Source organism: Corvus kubaryi, unplaced genomic scaffold (assembly GCF_017639235.1).
Source record: "Corvus kubaryi isolate FWS band 111438036 unplaced genomic scaffold, C.kubaryi_AGA036_p1.0 65176, whole genome shotgun sequence".
Classification (NCBI taxonomy): domain Eukaryota; kingdom Metazoa; phylum Chordata; class Aves; order Passeriformes; family Corvidae; genus Corvus; species Corvus kubaryi.
Genome location: NW_024581817.1, coordinates 96,808 through 117,572, shown reverse-complemented (window position 1 = coordinate 117,572; position 20,765 = coordinate 96,808). Strand labels below are relative to the sequence as shown.

Genomic DNA, 20,765 nt, shown 5'->3' with positions numbered 1-20,765 from the left:
CGCTCGCTTCAGGTACCGCCGCCTCGCCTGCGGCCGCCGCACGCGCCGTGCCCCGCCGTGCCCGTGCCGTGCCGTGCCGTGCCCGTGCCCGTGCCCGTGCCGTGCGCTCCCGCCGCTCCGCCACCGCCGGCTCCGGCGGGGAAAGTAGGTCAGGGCGGCACTGAGCATGCTCGGGGCCGGGCCGGGGGGCGGCCCCGGGGCCCGCGGGGGGCGCGGGGGGCGGCAGAGACCTCGGCCGCGGGGTTGAGACGGGGCCGGGGGCGTGCGGCGGCCGCAGGCGAGGCGGCGGTACCTGAAGCGAGCGAGCGGACGGCGGCGGGGCCGCTGTGGGGAAGGCGGGGTGCAGGGGCGTGCGAGCCCCCTGTGCCTGCGCGGGGCCGGCGGTCCGGCGCAGCCTCGGCCGGCGGGATGCACATGCCGGTCATCGCATCCCTTCTCAGATACGCTTGCGGGAGCAAGCGCTGCAGGAAAAGGGTAACACCCCAGCACGCCTAGATAATCTTGAGAAACAGAATGCTGCGCTTCAGAGAAATGGCACATGTGCTTTCCCCAGGAGCTTTATTCCTAACGGGATTGCAGCACCCAACTCCAGTTTGAGCTCAGTCTCAGGAGGTTCCAGCCTGTGGGAAGCTGACACTGACTACAGATGTCGAAGTGCTCTCTCAGCAGAGGGTAAAGCTGTCTTTTAGCTTGAGCAAAACTGCTTGAATGTGGTTGGTGCTGTCTGTGCAGGCTGTGCAGCTGCCCCAAAATGGATTAGGATGTATGTGGACAGCTGCGGGCAGGAATCTGGCAGCGACCTGGTGTGTGCCGATGCTGTCCTGTGCCACTCTTCCATGCCTTCTCCCTGACCTTGTAGCATCCGAAGAGGGATGCAGGGTGATCTTCAGCTGAGTGTCAAGGCCAGTGGGTTAAACCATGGAAGTGTAGATTTCCAGGTATTTGTAGTACTTTTATAGCCAGGCTTGCACCTTGGTTTTGATGTCCTCTTCTGATTGCTTCCAGGGAGTAGCAGCTCAAGCTCCTCTGCTCATGGAGGAGTAATCATATGAGAAAGCATTTGCTGAAACTGCCAGAAAATCTTGGGTTTAGGACTGCATCTCATTGCAGGGAGAGGTGTATGTGAAGTGTACTGTGGTGTACATCAAAGCAGGTCTCTAGCTTGCACAGGGAAAACTGAAGAGGAATAGCAACAAAGGATTCAGAAAGAGAGAGGCAGACCCACTCCAAGGAGCTGGGCTAGTTATGTCAAGGGGTGTGTATAGAGTGCAGGGGTTGAAGATGGGTGCATCCAGTGCTTGGGAGTGGTGCAGTCACTGGTGAGAGCTGTTGACAGCCAGGGGTTCTTCTGTTCAGTGTCTCCAGAATGGAGAAAATTGAAGACACTGGGGAAGATGCATCTGGTGTTGTCAACCTTGCCAGCTGAGGGAATAGTATGCCTCTTACTCTTCCAGCAAAGCATTTACTTGGTGTGAGGAGCTGTTTAAGTCATAGGTCCTTGTTGGCCACTGACCTGTGATTTGTGCTAATTTGACCCCAGTAATTATGCACTTGTTTTTCCTTCTTCCTATCTTGAAGTACTGGTTTTGAACATAATTGAATGACATTTATTTATCAGTTAATGATGGAGCAGTTCGACAGGTGAGTCCCCAGTCTTACAAACTCCTTTAAGTCAGGTAGCACTTTGCCACTCTCTGGATGCCTGTCAGATCTGTGTGTGATATGAGGCTGAATTTTGGTATTTGGAAAAGTCACACATCTTTCCTTCCAAAAGGGGCTACTCTTTCAGGCTCCTCAGGTTTCGGTGAACATAAGCCTGTGTTGCTGGAGCCAGCCACCACATTACTTGCTCCATGCCCTTTCGTGGGAGATCACTATCACCTGTCAAGTGACCGTGTGGACTTTGTGAGTCATTTTTCCATCCCACCTTCCAACAGTGCTTGCACCAGCTGCACGCAGATGACTGGCACGCTGATTTGAGCAGGAGCTATAACACAGATCTTCTGGATGTGTACCCTAGCTCTAGTTAAGCTATAAAAAGCTCCCTAATTTACCTGAGATTAAATTATTATATGTTGTTATTATAGATACATGCAAGTGCATGAATGATAAAATTGGCAATGTTGGGGGTTTTTTTAGATAATACCTGCTGTAGATAAACCTGCTGACATTTAAAACTTAGCGCTACAGTGTCCGAGTTCTACTCCTGTAAAACTATAAGGTTGTTTGATAAAAGGCAGCCTTTTACCTTAGAGCAAACAGAACTTTGGTATAGCTAATAGTTTTATCTGAACAGCATAATCAGGGAAGCCTTGTAATCATGCAGTTAAAATTCTAAGATAAGATTAAACTGTACATTTTGTGTGGTTACAGTCCCTCCATACACTAGGCGGAGCGACATACAGGAATGGCTGAGACAAACTTGTGTGCCACACAATGTAAGGTAACAGCAGAGAAACTAAAGAAAAAAGGGAAGTTTTTAAATAGTATTGAGCAAACCAGCTGTATTCATATGCCAGTCAACATAGATACATGAGGGGATATTCCATTAAAAATTAGCTTGCCATATTTCTCATAAAGTAGAAAGGAAATTTTGATTATGAGAAGTATCTTGTTTCAGTATGGTGATATTACTCTTTTGTTTCTTTTAAAAAATTTCTAGACCCAAGTATAATTAGATCTTGCATGAATACTGATGAGAAAATACTGACTTTATTTATTAGGATACATATCTTCAGCGTGCTACTTTAAATCAACCAAATTGTTTTCTGAAATATAAACTGTGTTTTAATTTTAGTTATATGTTACTCGAGATTGTAACTTTAGTCACTGTAATCTGTAATCACATTATTCTCATCTGAAAGACTGCAATTCCAGGCTAGACCCTCACTGCTTTCTTTGTTGAGTAACACCCCATTTTTTGGGAAAGATGTGGACAACTGAAAGGCTTGCAAGTGATCTTGGTTGGGATGGAGTTGGAGAAATTGCATGGTCCTGGGAGCTCCTGGCCTATACCAAATGTGCCAGACTGGTGTGGGAGGAGGTGTTACGGGAGGGGATAGGTGTTCCTACCTTGAATGAGACAGCTGGAGTGTTAGCTCAAAGCCCTTGATTTATTAATTGATTTTAACCAGCATACATTCTTGCAGCAAGGACACACTTCTTCTGGTACCATGCTTTGTATCAGTCCTTTCAGAAATATCTTACTGTGATGTGTCCCAGAGAATTGTGGCTTGTGTTTTGTTCTTGTTTCTCCTCCCTACCTTTTGAAATAACTCAAAATAAATTAAAAAATATTAGGCATGAAGCTCATGAACTTTTGGAGGTTTTTATTTGTACCTCTTAATATCATGTAGTTCTAACTGTTTCTCTTCTGCATTTCTGGATTTGTTACTTTCCAGTTTTGTTGGTAGTTCCTTTTTTATCCTCTACAAGTGGACAGGAATGACCAATTACATTTTATTCCTCCTTATGCTTTATTTTTTAAGACATGGACTTACAAAAGTAACTTGTTTTTATACGTTTTCTGTGACTCCCCCCTTTGCTCGTCCCAGAGGAGGAAAAATTCTCAGCTTGTTTGAGTATGACTTTTTCTGCAGTGATCCACTTTTGTCACTCATTTCTGGGGGAAATTCCTTCCTGAACTGTGTCATAGACAGTCTGTAAATGAAACAAACCCACTGATTATGTGGTCACTATAGCATTATCTTATGTAAGTGCATATATGATTCTTCTTGAAATTAACAGCTTATTGTGGTTTAATTTCCTTTTTGATGTTCTCTTGGCAGTATATTCTCTTGATGGAAAGGTCTCTCCTTGTCCTACAGCATGTGTGTGGACAGTTTCTACATGCACTTGTAGCTGTGTTGAAAGTGTTGCTCAGGCTCATCAGCGATGTGTGCTGCAGAAAGTCTAGATGTGCTGGTGTGCTAAGGCAAGGGCAGATATGTCTGCATAAATTGTTGGCAGCTGAGGAAAGGGTGAAATCCACACCTCTTGTGATCTGAAGGGAATATTCCACAATGATGTTAGAGAAAACGGGATTCAGAGGGTTTGGCATCGCTGTTAAAAAGCTACCAAATTCTTTAGGACATGAAGAGATAAAAGAAGGTCTGGTGAGAGCCTCTCTGTCCCCATCCCTCCCCCCAGCACGAAACTTTCCATGTGTAAGCTGAGGCTAACTGAGAACATTTCAGACAGATAAAACAGTTTTGGTTCCTTTCTTTTTCTGCATCCTGTACCACTTCCCTGCCCCATGATTTCCTGTACATTTCCTTCTAGCTACTGAAAACTGGAGGCAGAGTATTGCTTCAGAGAACACTGATGAGATGAAGCTCAAGGCTGGAAATGAAGTTGCTGAGGCAGGCACAGAAGAATTTCTGTTCTTTGTCAAAGCCTGAGAAGGCTTTTGTCTTTAGAGAGATATATTGGATGACAAATGGATTAGTGGGGATGCTGGATGAGCCAAAGAACTGTTACCTTAATAATGTCAGATGTCTCAGACTCTTCAATTCTTTTCTTGCCAAATAATCTTATTTCTTTCAACTTTCTGTAGTAAGAAACAATGATCATTTCTCTAATCGCCTTTGCTGACCTCGCCTGGCCCGTGGCTTTCCAGCTGAATAAACTGAGGGTAATAAAAAACAAATCTTCACCACTAATTAGCTTTTGAAACATCAGTGTTTACCATTCGCTGCATGAACTATCAGGCAATACACCACCGTGCAAACAAACTACAACTGCATGTCATGAGTGTAAAATAATATAAGGCACAGAATACAGTGCTGAATTGCAACTGAATGAAAAGATACTGGGCATGTTGCATGACCTTCAGCAAGATTCAGTGTTTATGTCAGTGAGAAAGATGAGACAAATTATTCATGAGGCTGAAAAGGGGGAGAAAGGACATGTGATCTTGGAACAGTTAGAGTTATGTTATTCTTGGGGAAAAAGATCAAGATGATTATGTTAATATTACCATTTATGTTGCACTCTCACCAGAGTCAGAGTTTTAGGAATGTGCCAAGCTTTGTGTGTTTTTTCCAACTGCAAAAATACAATAGGATTTTAGAGATCAGTCAATACTGGTTTTATTTCTTTTTGGTTTTGTTTTTTTACGACACAAATGCTTTCAGAAACAAGGTGAATCAATAGGTGTGAATCATCAATAAGGTGATTATAAGATGAAACTTTAAAAGAATATAATATAAGCATGCATTAATATGTGAAAACAAACAAAAAAAGACAACAAACTATTAAGGACTTTATAAAATAAAAACAAACCCCAAAACTGTTTTCAGTGATGTAGTTAAGTTCTTTAGAGATGATATACACTTACCAGAGGAAGTTGAGTGTATTATTGCAGGAAATAATAGGAAATGTGTCTTTGAAGAGACTGTTTATCATTAGGAATGAGAATTTTGCTTTTTGGTATGGTCTGCAGTTGAGTAGCACTGGTGAGGGGCACTGGTGCAATAAATGCAGAGTATGTCCTGACAGAGATGGTGTGCCAGGCTGGGCCCTTTTACTTTCAGAAACCATGTGTCATCAGCCCCTGCATTTTCCTATTAGATATTCACAAAAGAAAGCATGTAACCTCTTCTCATGAATAAATAGAGTATTTCAACTAATCTTATAATTCCACAGTAGAATAGTGAAATTAATTACTTGAGTAATTTCAGTGGGTCAAGCCAAAACTGTCAAGCATACACGGAATGGGAAGTAAAAGTATTGAGTGTCTGATATCTGAATATTTTCTGCTAAAGAAAACCATATAAAAAGTAGGGTGGTATTTTTGCCTGCAGCCATTTCATTTTACCTGCAGTGTACAGAAGTTTGACATTAGCAGTTGTCCACAAATGTTCTCAGAGCAGTGTTGACACAAACAAAGTGACCACATTTATATCTACCCCATGTAAATCATCTATCCTTCAAAGAGGATAAAACCATATAACCTTGGGACACTTACAAGGGAAGTCACTCACTAGAGTCACTGTGTTTGAAATTCAGTGGGGCACATCTTACAGCCCTGTCTAGAAAAGTAAATTCAGAGAATTGTAGGTTTAAGAAACTGAAACCTCATGCATTTGCAGCCAGTCATCCTGGGCTGAGTGGTTTGGTTCCTGACAAGTAAAAAACCATTTCTGAAATCCTCAGGCTGCATCAGGCTTTTCTCCTGGCTGTTTCTGAGGGGGCTACCAACCTGTGAAGCTGTTCCCTGCCCTGCTGAGGTCATGATTTCTCAAATTGACAAAAGTACTGAATTCCCTTTAAGGGGTGCTCATTTTTGCACAGTCCCTGGAAAAAGGCAAACACTACACTGTCCGGCTGAATTGATTTTGGTCCTGAAATCCACTTTTGCTGATCATTTTCAGTAACATTTGCAAGGGCTTTTTGCTTTTCTCCTGACTGTATTCTAGGCTGGTAACTTCAGTGGGTTCTCATATTAAATACTGTGGTTTTTGCCATGTCAGTTCTGTGGTATAAATGGTTGTCTCAAGCTCATTTTTAACAAAGTTCATTTTTAATGCCATGTTGAGCTTTAAGCTTTCACTACATTAAAACATAACTTTTACATTTCCACCATCACATTCTATCAGTTAATCCAACGTGTATTTATGTCTTTTCACATATTAGTTCATTCTGCTAATTAAATTTACCTAACCAGTACTTGAACCTTTATACAGGAGCCCTTTCAGCTTCAGAGTTTCAGCGTTGCCACAACGTAACCCTGCCATCTACTGGAAAGTACTTAGTAATGCTTTTCGTCGTTAAAATTGGGGTGGGGATGTCTCCAAATTTTATGTACAGAAAAGGCCACCTCTACTCTGAAACACACAGAGTGTGTTTCCCCTGTTGTACAGAGGAAACACGCACCTGAAATGCACAGAGTCACATGGAAGGGGATCAAATATATAGTAAACAAGTGCTTTTCACTCTCAGTCAGTCAACATTTTCACCATCAAAAGTTATCAGATCTCATCATCCCCTCCCACTACTTTTTGGGTGGTGTCCCACAACTAGAGAAGTTGGCTGGGTGGTCCCGTGGTCTCACTGTTCTCTGCATGATCAGAAAGCAGGAGTGGGAGTGGGCAGTCAGGGGGTGCACAGCTTCTTTGATGGCTCAGAGATTTCGCATGTGTGAGTCTGATTTCTAATTGAGTGTGCATCTCTACCCTCAAGGTCACCAGGTTTTCATCTGGAGGGAAGAAAGAAGCAAGCATTTGGGTAGGCCAAGTGTAGTAGACCAGCTGTGCTAGAGTTGTGCATGTGTCAGTGTTGCCAATCTCTGCTTGCAGGTGATGCTGTGGAATAGGCTTTGGGGCTACTTGGTCCTATTTTGTCCTCTTATCTCTAAGTTACTGATAGACTGCTGGCATCTGGAAATACTGGGTTTAGTAAAAGTTAAAGGCTCTGCTTGGTTTGCGGAACTCCTGCTTTTCTTGCCTTGTGCATTTGTGTAGCTGAGTAGTGAAAAGAGGTTCTTGTAATGTGGTCAGACTTACACTGTGATTCTGGGAGCATCTTGCCTCAAAGGCATCAGAGCTGATATCTCTAATGATCTGTAATTATCATTTCATGTCATGCTCTTTCTGTACTTTCTTCCTATACCCTTCCTATAACTTCTTTGTGGATGAGTTTTGCTTTAGTTGTTCTACAAGACATTATCTCCTCTGAAAGACAGGGAAAGGAAACCCTGAAAGACAGGAAAATGCAAAACAGTAAAGCAAAATTTGCTTCATAAAAGAGTTGAAGGAATTCATAAGTCATCTTGCATTGGTTTGCAAGGACTGGAAGCTGTGTCCCTTTTTAGTGAACTGCCATGCATTGATTCACAGCCAAAGCTGTCCATACAGGGGTCTGTACCCCTTAACACAATACAGGCTTCACCAGCTCGGGTACAGCCATATGTATTGCATGACACAACACTTGTTAACATGTGTTCAGTCCCAGCAAATAAACCCAACAGCAACTTCAGCTGTGCTGAGCAGGACACAGTGCTTGGTCAGACTCACTCCCAGACATCTGAGGTTGTGTCACTGGATATGGCTCCCTGCAGAAGGAGCTAGGTTAGGTGTGCCAGCAATGCAGCTATGCATAGTGACAACAAGCGTAGCAACCATGATAGCTCCCCATTAGGAAGCAGAAGTTTTTCCAGAATGACTTCAGTGGAAACAGCTTTGCAAATGAAGTATATTAAGTATCTGCTTCAGTTTTCGTTTTAAGACTAGATTAAAAAGCAAGATACAACAGGTGAGTAATTTTAAAGATTATCGTGTAATAGCAATAGCAGAGATGCAATCAAAGTCTCATTAGTGCTGCCTTTCCTCTATGTAGTAGTTTTTAAAAGAAATGATATTTCTTGGTAAAAGACCTTTCTATTATGGAGGAAATTATGTAACTTTCTCTTTGATAGGAGAAAAGACCAAAATTGTTATCTACTCTCCATTAAAATTGTCATTTTATGGTTCCCCTCCTCACAGAAAGACCTTGAATAGAGTTGGTGTTACTTCCAGATATCAAAAGAAAAAAAGTAATTGGTAGCAGCACATTGTCTGGATGTTAATAATATTTCAGTTTTACCTTGTTGAAAAAGTAATTTATTCCCACCATATATTAGAAGGGAGGAGATTTGGCACATTCATAGGCTTACTGTGATTATGTGTAATACTTGCATTTTAGGTAATTTAGCTTTATGGAGGATTGTCTCCTACACTATAATAGATGGCAGTTTAAGACGGCAAGGTTTTAGAGCCCCAGGCACAGGATATCACTTATCTAGGACTGAAATGGGATGAGCTGCAGAAGGTACTGCACCAGAGATGGGACTGGTGGGGTCAGGCTCTGGGCTTAGCAGAAGAATCTTTGCACTGGGCATAAACAGGGGTAGTTTTAGAGGGAGAGGGCACAGGAACTGCTTGAGCTCTTCATGATCAGAAGACAAGAAAGAAGGATATTTTGGGTGACTGCCAATGAAATAAGTTCTAATTTTCTGCTCCAGCACTGAACTAGAACTGCTTGTCCTTAGGCTGAGAGATGGGTGGGACAGAATGGGATAAGTTACTGTGCTGTTGCTCTACCCTCCTGTGAACGCCATGTCTCTTTCTTGCAGTCAACCAAATCGTGTGAGTTGGCTTATTTTTTTTCCTCTGGCTACAATACATCTCTGCATACTAAATTAAAGTATTTCTTGAACCAAAGAAGGACGATTTCAGTCATGGCTGAATCCTAGAGGGAACCAAAAATATTCTGGTTTAGCTTCTCCTGTCACATCATCATAGTGTATGTGGCAGTAGTTGGAAAAGTCTCTTCCATCTACCCTGCATTTCATATCCTGAAAGAGCAGCTACTGTCTACCCTATTGAGAACATGTTATTTTTTTGCATGCATACCTCCTTTTTTCTTCTGGTAGGTTTTAAGAGCTCATTAAAATTACTTCTTCCTTTTCACAGGACTCAGATATTTATACATTATAAAACTTTCCTTTGTTCACAACACAGGTTGATTTTACTGCTGACTTTCATTGTTCCCAAGCCTGCATTAATGAGACACTCTAGGAGAAATCTTAAGAGATAGATTGCCTAGAAGGGAGAAAATGGTATCATCTACTAGAATAAATAAAATTGCAAGAAATTCTAAGACTCATAGACTGCCGAAATACTAATTTTTGTGGAGTTAAATAGGATAATTCTTGTTTGCAGAAAGCTATCTATGGACTTTTCAGAATACACAGCCGCACTAAACATATTTGGAAAACAGGAAGAACAAAGCAGAGTATCCATCTGCCCAGCCTTCCACCAGTAACCCTTCCTGTTCTGAAGGTGAATGGCTGCTGTGAATACACTGAGCATGTTCAGGAAAGGGTGACCACAGCATCTCCAACTGGCAGAACAAACAGGGTGTATTTGGTGTTTCTTTTGTGTTCTGTAGAATTTTCTGTCTCTTACTTTCAGTTGTGCCAAATACCCATCACCTTTAGCACTTGCTGAATAGCAATGAGTTGTGCCTCCACTCTGAACAGGAGGATGGTGTCAGTTCTTGCTCACTAGGGAGATGCTCTGGAGGGGACCAGTGCCATGGCAGGGACAGTTCACCCTGAGATGCTCTTTCTGCCATTCCTCATGCACTTAGAAGCCAGGAGTCATCTTAGGTAAACCCAGCTGGTGTGAGGTGTGTCCAGCTACCTCACAGGTCCAGTCAGGCAAATATATTCAATGTATCCACACCAGGTATTTGGTGGGAGATGTGGCTGTGCATTTCAAGGACATAGGTAATTCAAGATAATTGAAACAGCAACAGGATCACGTGGCTTTCTCTTCACTGCACTTGATATGTGGGTAATTGGTTTTTCTTTGCATGATATATATATATAGTTCATGTACTGATGACATGTAGTTGTTGAAAGTATTTGCAGCTCTGGAGAAATAAAGTGCTTCCACTGTGAGTGTTTATTGTTTGATGAAGAATTCATCATTTTGTTTGAGGAGTTTATTTCTGGAGTCCAGAGAACAGCTTAATCACTTTAGAAGACTAATTTATGAAACTGCTGTAAAATATCCTGGTCTGTAAAGTAACTTAACATGTGTACAACATGGCTTATAAAATAAAACAATATTTAAGCATAAAAAGTGAGAGAATTATTTGATATCATACCTATTTAAAAAAAGATAGGAAATGAAGATGTATTAGAAATCAACAGCATTCTTATTTTATTTGGAAAATATAAATGGGTGGTAAAATGAATTAGCTGTAAAATCTGTTGATTTTAAAGTCCACTGAGACTCTTAAAATATAAATGAAATGGTTATTCACTCAAATGCCATTCATTCTCATAAAGATAAAGCAAACTCAGTTTATCTGAGTGGGGGTTTCCTATTATTTGTTTGATTTGTAAATAGTTTATGGAGACATTTTCAAAACTACATTTTCTTTTGAAGCACCTTCTGTGCTGTGAAAGAGATTTAACTTTGTCAACACTTCTTTATGGAATGTAAGGCTAATGCATCAGACTTTCTTAGGTCCTGTGTGGAGTTATGTAGAGGTGCTGCTGGATGGCTGCAGGCTTCTTTCAGATTTTACATGGAGAATATAGAATTCATCATTTTGGATCTACTCTTTTATATTTCAGGATCTCAGAGTTCTATAAAAAGAATATGAAGGCACTGGGTTTATGCAGCCGTGTTCTTTGATGTTACAGACCTCACGGCTGATAAGGAAGTGACACTGCTGAGCACCCAATGTTTCTTCTTCAACTGTTTGTTGATGAGTATAAATAAACTTATTAAAAAGGAAACAAAATCATTGTGCACTTTGGCCACACAGAGAGCCAGTTAAGTCTTAAGTTACGTGTCCAGGGGGCTGGATGCCCTGAACTCCTGGGCTCCCAGAAGGGCGTGGTGTATCCTTCAGCAAATTGCTTAAATTCTTTGCTCTGAGATACAGCTTACACACCTCCAGCAGGGGAGTTTGTATAGTCATAATAAGGTTACAGGGATACTTTCAGGAGATCTTTGCTGGATGTTCTGTTGTTTGCATGTACTGTGTGAAGTATTATTATTTAGAGTTATTGTGCAATTCTTGATAGTTACTGAAGGTAAGATTGTTACTTTTGTTTTTTGGTGTCTGAGTAAACTTAGACACATAATTTCAATCAATAAATGCAGGTTTCAAAAAGTGTCAGTTGGCAAGAGAATTTTGTTTTGATCTCTTCATACAATTCCTCTTACAATTTTTCATAGTGTCCTAAAATACTGCTGTTGAAAATATAGGAAAAACCAGGTAAAACAAGTGTCCTAAAAGAGAAGCTGGAGTTGACTTAATCCAAACACCAGCAACTAACACACTGACCACTAATATCAAGCTGGAATACCGTGCTGGTAATGAACTTCAGGCAGTAGAGTCATTATACATTTTAAAAGCCCTGGGCAAACATTGCATCTTGCTCCTCTCCATGCTGTTCTACTTGACTTTGGGCCTTCATTCTCTCAAGTCACAATTGACTTGACTCACTGGTTGAGGATGGCACATAGACTGATGTCTTAGGCTTCAGAATTAATATTTTAATACAGCAACTTGTCAGTGTTGGAAATAACTCTGCTCTGAAATGAACCAAATAATCAGTCTGAGGGAATGGGGGAGAAATGGGCAGCACTTCTACTTGCCTGGGACAGTCTCCAACATCTGTAATCAGGAAACACTGAAGTATCTCAGGAAAACTGCACTGATCTGTCATGTTGCATTTGCTCCCTTCTCTTGGGCAGATGCATGATTCTGCTCAGCACCTTCTGAGCAATGGAGCTCGGCACTTCAGACACCCAGTGCTCATTCTGTCCTGCTCTTCTCACCTGCACTGTATGCTTTGCACCAAAACAGCCTGGAGAACTTTGTAATAATAATCTGTATAGGTCAAAGTCTTCAGGCATTAACAATTATGAATTTACCAGTATGATAAAAATGAATTTGACTACTTACAAATAACAAAAATAACCACACATTAGTGAGGGGTTAAAGATGTTGGCTTTTTGTATGGGCCCATTAGGTGGAGAGAAAGCTAACCTGTGTTAAATTTGTGCTGTTATCTTGCTTTTTGGTACTCAAGCTGGTGTTGGTCAGTGTAGACAGATCCCTTGTCTGCCTGAGCTGACTGAGATTGGTGAGAATGTCCATGGTCCATTGCTACCACAGCTGGAACTGCTGAGATCTCCAGTGCCTTGACTTGGATACTACTGACCACTTTGATCCTCACACTGTAACATTCCATGGACTTTCTGACAACAGGCTGAAGGCCAGTAAGTATTTTCAGAATATTTCTTTGACAGAGGAAAGGAGAGTATGTGTTGATGTGGTCTGTAACAGCTGCCTGAACAGTCTTGAGACAGATTCCTGTTCAGTAATGGAAAAAAAATTAGGTGTTGCTTTGGTTATTGCATGGATGTCTCTTGCCAATATTCTAGTGAAGGAGAATATACTGCAGACCTAGAAAACTCCTCTGAAGTCCTTTCTGTTAATTAAAAAGTGGTCCACAGTGACTGTAGGATTGGGAATGTGTTTTGTTCTGGAAAAAAAGTAAGTCAGTGGCTTGATAACATTAGTTAAGTTGATGTTAGAACAAAAATTAAAGATGGGAAGAAAACTAAGACTGTTGCCAGAATACTTCCTAGACTTTAGAATATCTGGGGTTTTTTATACTCTAAAGAGGTTTTCTTAGTTTCCTTTGGTTTTTTTTTTTTTTTTTTCCATAATGGTTGTGTCACAATGTGCACAATTATTCGTAAAAAAAGTTAATCAGTAAATTAATTATGGGGATTACAAGAACCAACAAGCTCACACCATTTAAAATTCTCTGTAGTCTGGGTAAATACATTTCTCATACTTGCATCTTAGATACAGGCCAGGTTTCACTGGGGCTGAAAGATACTGGTGGAAATACTGTGTTGGAGACAGCATTTTTGAATATGAGAGTGTGGTTACCCAGATCTTCCTGGTTCATGGTGTCCTGCTAACATATTTATGTTTATTCTAGTGTTTCACATATTTTAGTGTAGAAACTGTAAAACTGCTAAAAGTTCACACCCTAGTCTTGCTAATCTTGAAGATGAAAGAGATTGATATAAAGATTCACCCTGGTATTTATACATTCTGGGGAGACAAGCATTTCTCTTTGTGGGCATTTTCCATGTCCATCACATTTAATGGAATTTTATTATATTACATTCCCAAGAGAAATGACAGGCAAATAATAGATCAGATCCAAATCATCTTAGTAACCATGTGATTTCCCTTTCACAGCCCTTGAAATTTTATTGTCTTCTGAAGGAAAACGTCACTTGACTCATAGCATATTCAGAACATCAAAAATTCACAATACAGGTAAAACTACTTTAAGAATAATTTTTTTTTCCCCTGAGTGGATAGTTTTTACTTGCCCCTGTCTCTGTGGCTTCTTCCATGATCAGCTGTTGTGTTTTGAAGGTTTCCTTAATTGTAATCCGTGAAAACATTCCAATGGAAGGACAGTTTTTCTCTGCCAAGCCTGACATAAGATACAAAATCAATGTTTTATTGATCCTGCAGATCTCCAACACTGTCATACTGAAAATAGCTTCAAGATGGGCAAGATCTCATCTGCAACACCATGGGTATTTTAGTACACAATTTTTTTACAATAATGTTTTATGAGATGACCAAGAAATTATTTTTTTCTGGACCCTGGGCTAGGTTTCCTTTTGTCAGCCAATGACATTCCCAACCAGTGATGTATGCAGTTCAGCATAAATTAATCAATGTTTGCTTTAAATTAAATGTTTTAAAATAATTGAAAAGGCATATTTATCCTCCATTACTACCAGATGTATACTGGCAGAAAACACAGAGCAATTCAGTAGCACTGTCTTCATTTGCACTGGCATTGGTCATGCTCACTGGACCCTTTTCTCTGCAGCATGTGTGTGTGTGTGCAAGGCAGCATATGTAGACCCTCTGGACACAGAGTTCAGCAGCTTGGTACATTGCCTCTTTCCACCATTGCATGATGTGATCTGTGCCTGCTGCTAAATCATTATATTTGCAGCAAATCATGGTACTGCTTTGTCTTGTATTTCACTGTGCAAGCTGTAACCCTCTTGAAACCCCTTCCTTCCAGACATCCAGACAGCCTATTTGCAGCTGGCACCTTTCAGTGGGGGCCCACTAACGTCATTTGCTATTGTCTGCTTTTACAGAAATGGTGGACTGTAGGCTCATTGACAGATCAATTTTTTCATTATCAGCATATGCAGCTGTTTCAATACTTATTATTCCCTCATTCTTGTCTATTTTCTGCTTATTGTCAAAGAAGCTGAAGTTTTTTGTGGAAACCCCAGCTTACCAAGTCAATTTTGCATGGCAATTATTGTTTAAATAAAACAGACAGCATCCCAAAAAACTTCCTGGGAACATACATGTCTTGTATAATTATCTCTGAATAAAATTATGCTGTGAACATAAATCTGAACCACAGAGTTGTTTGATGCAATTAGGAATCTTTCTAAATTGCTTCAATATTTATGCAGTTCTTAAGAAGGAAAGTCCAGCAGTTTTAGCAACAAACACCTTGCATAACTTTTTTACTCCACAGTGAGCAAACAGTGACAAACCTCTACAGTTTGTCAAGTTAAAAAATATTTCCCTAAAGGAAATAAACCCACTATAGCCTTTACTACTTGTATGCAAGCTCACAGTCTGCAAACCAGCAGACTATTGCCTTAGCTGTGCACTTGAGACACTGCTTATCACACAGAACAATTCTGAGTCAAGCAGCTGTTGGCCCCAAGGCAGGCAGGACAGGCACAAAACTTCTTGCCTGCATGAGCTGCTGGGGTTTAGAGTCACTGATGCTTTTCTCTGCCGAAAGCTGTAATCTGGATTTGAAAATAAAATAAAGGTCTAATTAGCTCATGTTTTATGTTTTATCTGAAAGCCATGACTTTCCCAGGGAGAGGTGAATGTAGCAGAGCACAGTCACTTCCCATCACCTGAGTGACTCCAAAGTCTGGTCCCTTTAGTTGCTGCTTTCTCTGTGAGGGTCCTTCTGTTTGCAGTGTTTTACTTCCTCACTAAGCAAGAGAGACAGCAGGACAACCCTTGGCAGAGCCGAGGGTGATTTGCCTTCAGATCCCTGTGATGTTCCTGCCACAGATGAGCCGCCAGCTTTGTGAGCACTGCAGACTGCTGGGTCCTGCCTGCACACTGCTTTGAGAGCTTCTGGTAAAACTGCAGGTATCACTTACAGTCTGTGATAACCTGGGTGACTGGGGCTCTCTGCTCTTGGCCCCTGACCAGCCTCCATTTTCCTCTGAGGAGCTCACTGAAGATGCATGACAGGGTGTGCCTTTCAGGATGGCCTCCCAGCTGAAATCTCCCGAACTGCCATGTTCAAAAAGGTGTGAAAATTGTGTTGGAGTTCATCTGTAGCCCTTAATGTGTGTCTCTTCCATAGTGTCCTGCTGTGCTTCTGGAGTGACCTTGTGCTCCAGGTGAAGAGGGACTTCTCTGTCAGGCTAGTTTCTGGTAGCCTGGTGAGCTGTTACTGTGAGTGTGACCTGTAACTTTAAATCCAGAGATGATTATGCTAATTTAAATATTTTCAGTTTGGCTGCACGTTTCTAAGTGTTCATATGCAAACTCTCATTTCCAGTGACAGGCAGAGACTGCATCACCTCTTTCCCTCATTTGATTATGTGGCTCACTGCTGCTGCTAACAGATTACCTTTTTAGCTATTACCAATTGCTCTTAGATATAATTTAGTCTTGTTAGATGTAGGAAGAGAAGAAAACAAAATATAGCAATTTGTTATCAGCTCGTAATACTCTTGCCATATAAAACCTTTCTGATTATTATTTTAAGTTAGTCAATAATGCCTTTTGAGGCTATAATGTAAGTGGAAATGTGGCATCCAGAGTAATATGAGACAGTTCATGTGCACAGTAGACTTGTCTCATCTCTAAAACATCACTGTATCTCTACTGCAAGAAAAATAAGTTAATTTTCATAGAAATTCAAATAAAATCTCTGATTCTTGTCAAGCTCTGAGCATTTTAACGTGTTTGAAGTTCTCTTGGCACTGCTTCTGCCTTAATGAAAGACACAGTTTTCTGCAAGATAGGCAGATATGAAAGGTTGATGCTCATGGCTGTATATTTCCTTCCAAATTAAGGTTATGCAGCCTTCTGGAAGTAAACAGGTTTTGCATGGAATTAGAGGTTGTTTGTGTAAATTTATAAAGTTATATAACAATTGACAGGCCTGTTAAACTAAGCTGAGAGTTGGTGTGAGCCAGTGTCATTGGGAAATAAACTTTGAGATGGGAGCTTGGATCACTGGGTAACATGGTGGGTAAAGTAGGATTTGACCTCTAGACATAAAAGAAAAAAGGCAAAGCTTGAGTTCATAGCAGATTACTGGGAAAGCTTTTCAGAGTTCAGGCAAAAAGCTGATCTTAAAGCAGTTTTTAGGTTATGAATAGCTTTGTCTGGGATGAAGGTGAGAAGCTACACTGAGTAAAAACCATGATTTATGCAAACCTACAAAGTAATCCAAACTCCACCATAAACCTACTTGTAATTTCTGTCTGGCCTGGAAGAGAAATGGGGCAAAACCCTGTCTGGGGAAAATAAGTGGGGTGCAAAGGCTGGAGCTCGAGTTGGGGCTTGAATTCACAGAGCTCCAAGGCAAAGGAGAGTGTCTGCATGGGAAACAGAGATGCTCTTCTGTCAGGTCTGTGGTGGGCTAGGATATCCCACTGTGAAAGGGTGGAGGTTAGATTGGGATATATGTTCAGTCAATGCTAAGGTGATGACTTGTTTCAGACTGACTTAAGAAATTTGGTTTCTGAGCCGCCTTTTGCTCTGTGGCTTAACTGCAGGGCTGGAGAAAAGATCAGTCTTAGTGTTGGGGTACAAGCTGGGATTTGCCATTGCCAGTGCCAGTAAATGCTGCTGACAAGCTGGTTACACAGAGCTGGCCAGACTCTGTTGGGTGTCAGAGCTAGTTTGTGTTCCTGTGGTGTTTGTACATGTGGATCTGGATGGTGTCACTAACTTAGGGAAAAAGCTAGGCTTGCACTTAGAATCAGAGTGAGTTTGCTAAACTAAGTGTGGAAAAACTCAGATGCCAGCCTGTTTTAACTTGTGTGGACTGTCTGTGCACAAATACATAAATTAAAGTTAGAAATTATGGGTATTTCTCAGGAGGCTGAAAAACTTCAGGTAAAATGCTCTTCAAATATAATTTTCTTCTTTGAATTTGCTTGGATCTTGGCAAATATAGCAGCAGCACAGATGCTACCAATGTGTACTGAGCACACTGACCTTTTTGCAATTTCCCTGTGTGTCAAGCATTGTATCCTTCTGGGCCCTGGGGAATCCCAGGATGCTGGAAGCAAACCCAAGTATAAAAAAATCAATGCTCTTGATTCCAAAGAACAGCAAAGCACATGAGTCAGTCACAGAGATGTAATCCCTTACTATCCTTCTTGCCATGCCCAGCCATAATTTCATTGGAAATCAATTTTAAGTGCTATCCTAGATGGCGCTTCTTCTATGTTTTTCACAAGTCCTTTGATATTTTTTTTTTCATGAAAGCTTTAAAAAAAAGAACAAAGTTGATGGCTGAGTAGTGGTAGCTGATGAGTTAATTGAATGCCTGGCTTCGAGAGGAAGCAAAAAAGTGTAGATAACTATTACCTGGTCACTGGAGAAACTGTCCAGCCTGCTTGCATCTGGTGGTGGAGCTGCACACCTCTGGGCAATAGCTGTTTCTCACAGTGTTATCTAAATAAAATAAGTAAAATAAAGGACAATGTAAAATTCTGTTGTACATTACATGTGTTCTATAAGCACAAATTTTGGTAGACTTGGGTCTGAAAAGCACCACTCTACATGGCAAAGGAAGGTCTCATGGCTGAATCAGAGACCTGGAAGTCAAAAAGTCTAGGTTTTCATCTTTACTGCAGGCTTCCTCAGGAACTTTGGACAACTTGTTATGTTTGTGTCTCAATGTTCCAAACGACAGAATAAAAAAAATCTACACTTTGACATAAATGTACAGTTTTTTGTAAAGAGAATCTCAGAATAAAGAGCTTTTTCTGGGTCGCTAACATGTTGCATCCATCTGGGCTTGTGGGCTGTGACGTGGGATAGTTCTCTTTCTTACCTGAAAACAGGTCCTTTTCCCTACTTTTGCTCTGATGTTGTGCTTAGACACAAAGAAAAAGCATCCAAACCTACATGCATAATCTGCAGCAGTTTATGTTGGACTGCAATTTTGCTTTGTTAAAATCTGTTAGCTAGATTTCATCATGTTCTTGGGAAGTTTCTGAGTCACTGCACTTGTGATGAGTGAATCTTTGTGGGTTATTGTCTCCTATTTCATCATATGCACATTGCACATAATGTGAAGTAGCTCTGCCTTAATTCGCTTTATCATTAATCATTACAAGTAAAAATTAAAGAAGAAGTTAAGAAGGAGTTGTCATGCACATGGAGTGTAAGACTGCGAGGTGATGTTAGTTTAATGTTTGCCTTCGCTAAGTAAGATAAAGACAGCTTGCCAAGCACAAGCCCCAAAGAAATCACACATCTACAGATTTGCTTCTTTAAAGTACAATCAATAAGAGGCCATTCAATTGAGAAAGAACAATGCTTGGTTCCTCAAGGACTTGTAAAGGAGAAGGACTATAGAAATCAGCCACTGTCCTTTGAAGACTCACAAAGAGCACACTGCTTGGGAGCACGGTGTCAGGGAGAGAAGGAAGATGTTCCCAGACCTGTGTAATGAAGCACTGCTTCTCCACTGATCTCAGCTGTGTAACCAGAGGCTTGCTTTATACAGCACATGAGAGTCCAACTTCAAAAAATTTTTCAGCAAGACTCTTGATGACTTGACGCTCTTTGCTCGTTTGAATAGTACAGAAATCTTGAGCATGTTCTGCAAGCTGGTAGTATGAGAAAACATTTTTAAGTTGTGCTTGTCCAGCAGAGATGATCTTGGAAAAAAAATAAACTCAACTTCTTTACAATTAATGTTCATGGAGAGAAAAGAGAGCATCTTAGGCTTTTGATATTCTTTTTAAAATTGCCCAGATGGCACAAAAATAGCCTGGATAGCTTCTCTGGGATAGTGCAAGAAGACGTGTTTTACTTTGTACCTTTGTGGATGGTCAGGAGAAGCGCTGAAGAACTTCATTATGCTGAGCTAATTTTTGTGGGAACAGAGCTCCTGAGAAACTGAGTTTTAAGTTGAGGAGATGATCAGAGGGCTGGAGCACCTCTCCTGTGAAGAAAGGCTCAGAGTGTTGACGTTGTTCAGCCTGGAGAAGAGAAGCCTCCAGACAGACCTTTAAGCAGCCTTCCAGTATCTAAAGGGGGCCTGCAAGAGCTCTGGATAGAGACATTTTACAGGGGCATGGAGCGATAGGACATGGGGTAAAGGCTTCAAACTGAAAGAGGGTAGGTTTAGAAATAAAATTAGGAAAAATTCTTTACTGTGAGGGTAGTGAGGCACTGGCACAGGTTGCCCAGAGAAGTTGTGGCTCCCCCATCCCTGGAAATGTTCAAAGCCAGGTTGGATGGGACTCTGAACAGCCTGGTGTAGTGGATGGCGTCCCTGCCAAGGCAGAGGGGTTGAAACTAGATGATATTGAAGGTCCCTTCCAACCCAAAGCATTCAATGGTTCTATGATATATATGATTGAATAAATTTCATTCTTGCATTAGTATAAGTTGATTTTGTAGGCTCAGATTTGACCAGTGGTGAATGATAGCCTGAGTGGCCTCTTAACTACCAAAATATATTTAAAGCAAAGGATTCTTTCACTATGTTTTACTATTTGCATGTTTTAACTGGGGCAGATGAAAATACACTGCTCATTTTGAAAGAAAAATTGTTCATGACAGGAATACTAAAAGCCAGAAGCAAGTACTTACCTATTCCTACTGAAGTATACAATTTGGGTCACCCTCTGTCATAAGGAAATCAAAGTCATGCAAGCAAAAAGGAAAATGTATTTATAAAGTAGATATATTCTACATTTTCTTCACTCCACCAAAGCATACTGACAGACAGTGTGTGACCTGTGACTGTGCAATGAGAACCAGTGGAATTAAATTGTATTACTCCTGGAGCTGTTTTATTCCTTTCACCATACAGACACTAGGGAAACTCAGGAATGGTTATGAGCCAGGTGAACTGGAGGGTTTTCAAATAACTTAACATTCAGAACCTGTAT

The 20,765-nt window shown here is 41.0% G+C and overlaps 1 long non-coding RNA gene across 2 annotated transcripts; it reads left to right on the top strand.

The window, feature by feature from the left end:
• Window positions 1-82: 82 nt before the first annotated feature.
• On the top strand, window positions 83-19,854 carry LOC121673092. 2 transcript variants are annotated; one of them, XR_006019136.1, is made up of 3 exons: window positions 83-12,788; window positions 13,789-13,869; window positions 14,074-19,854. It is a non-coding gene; the product is annotated as an uncharacterized LOC121673092 (long non-coding RNA). The 2 variants fall into 2 exon arrangements; XR_006019135.1 differs by having other exon boundaries at window positions 84-672; window positions 12,599-12,788; window positions 13,789-19,854.
• Window positions 19,855-20,765: the final 911 nt, after the last annotated feature.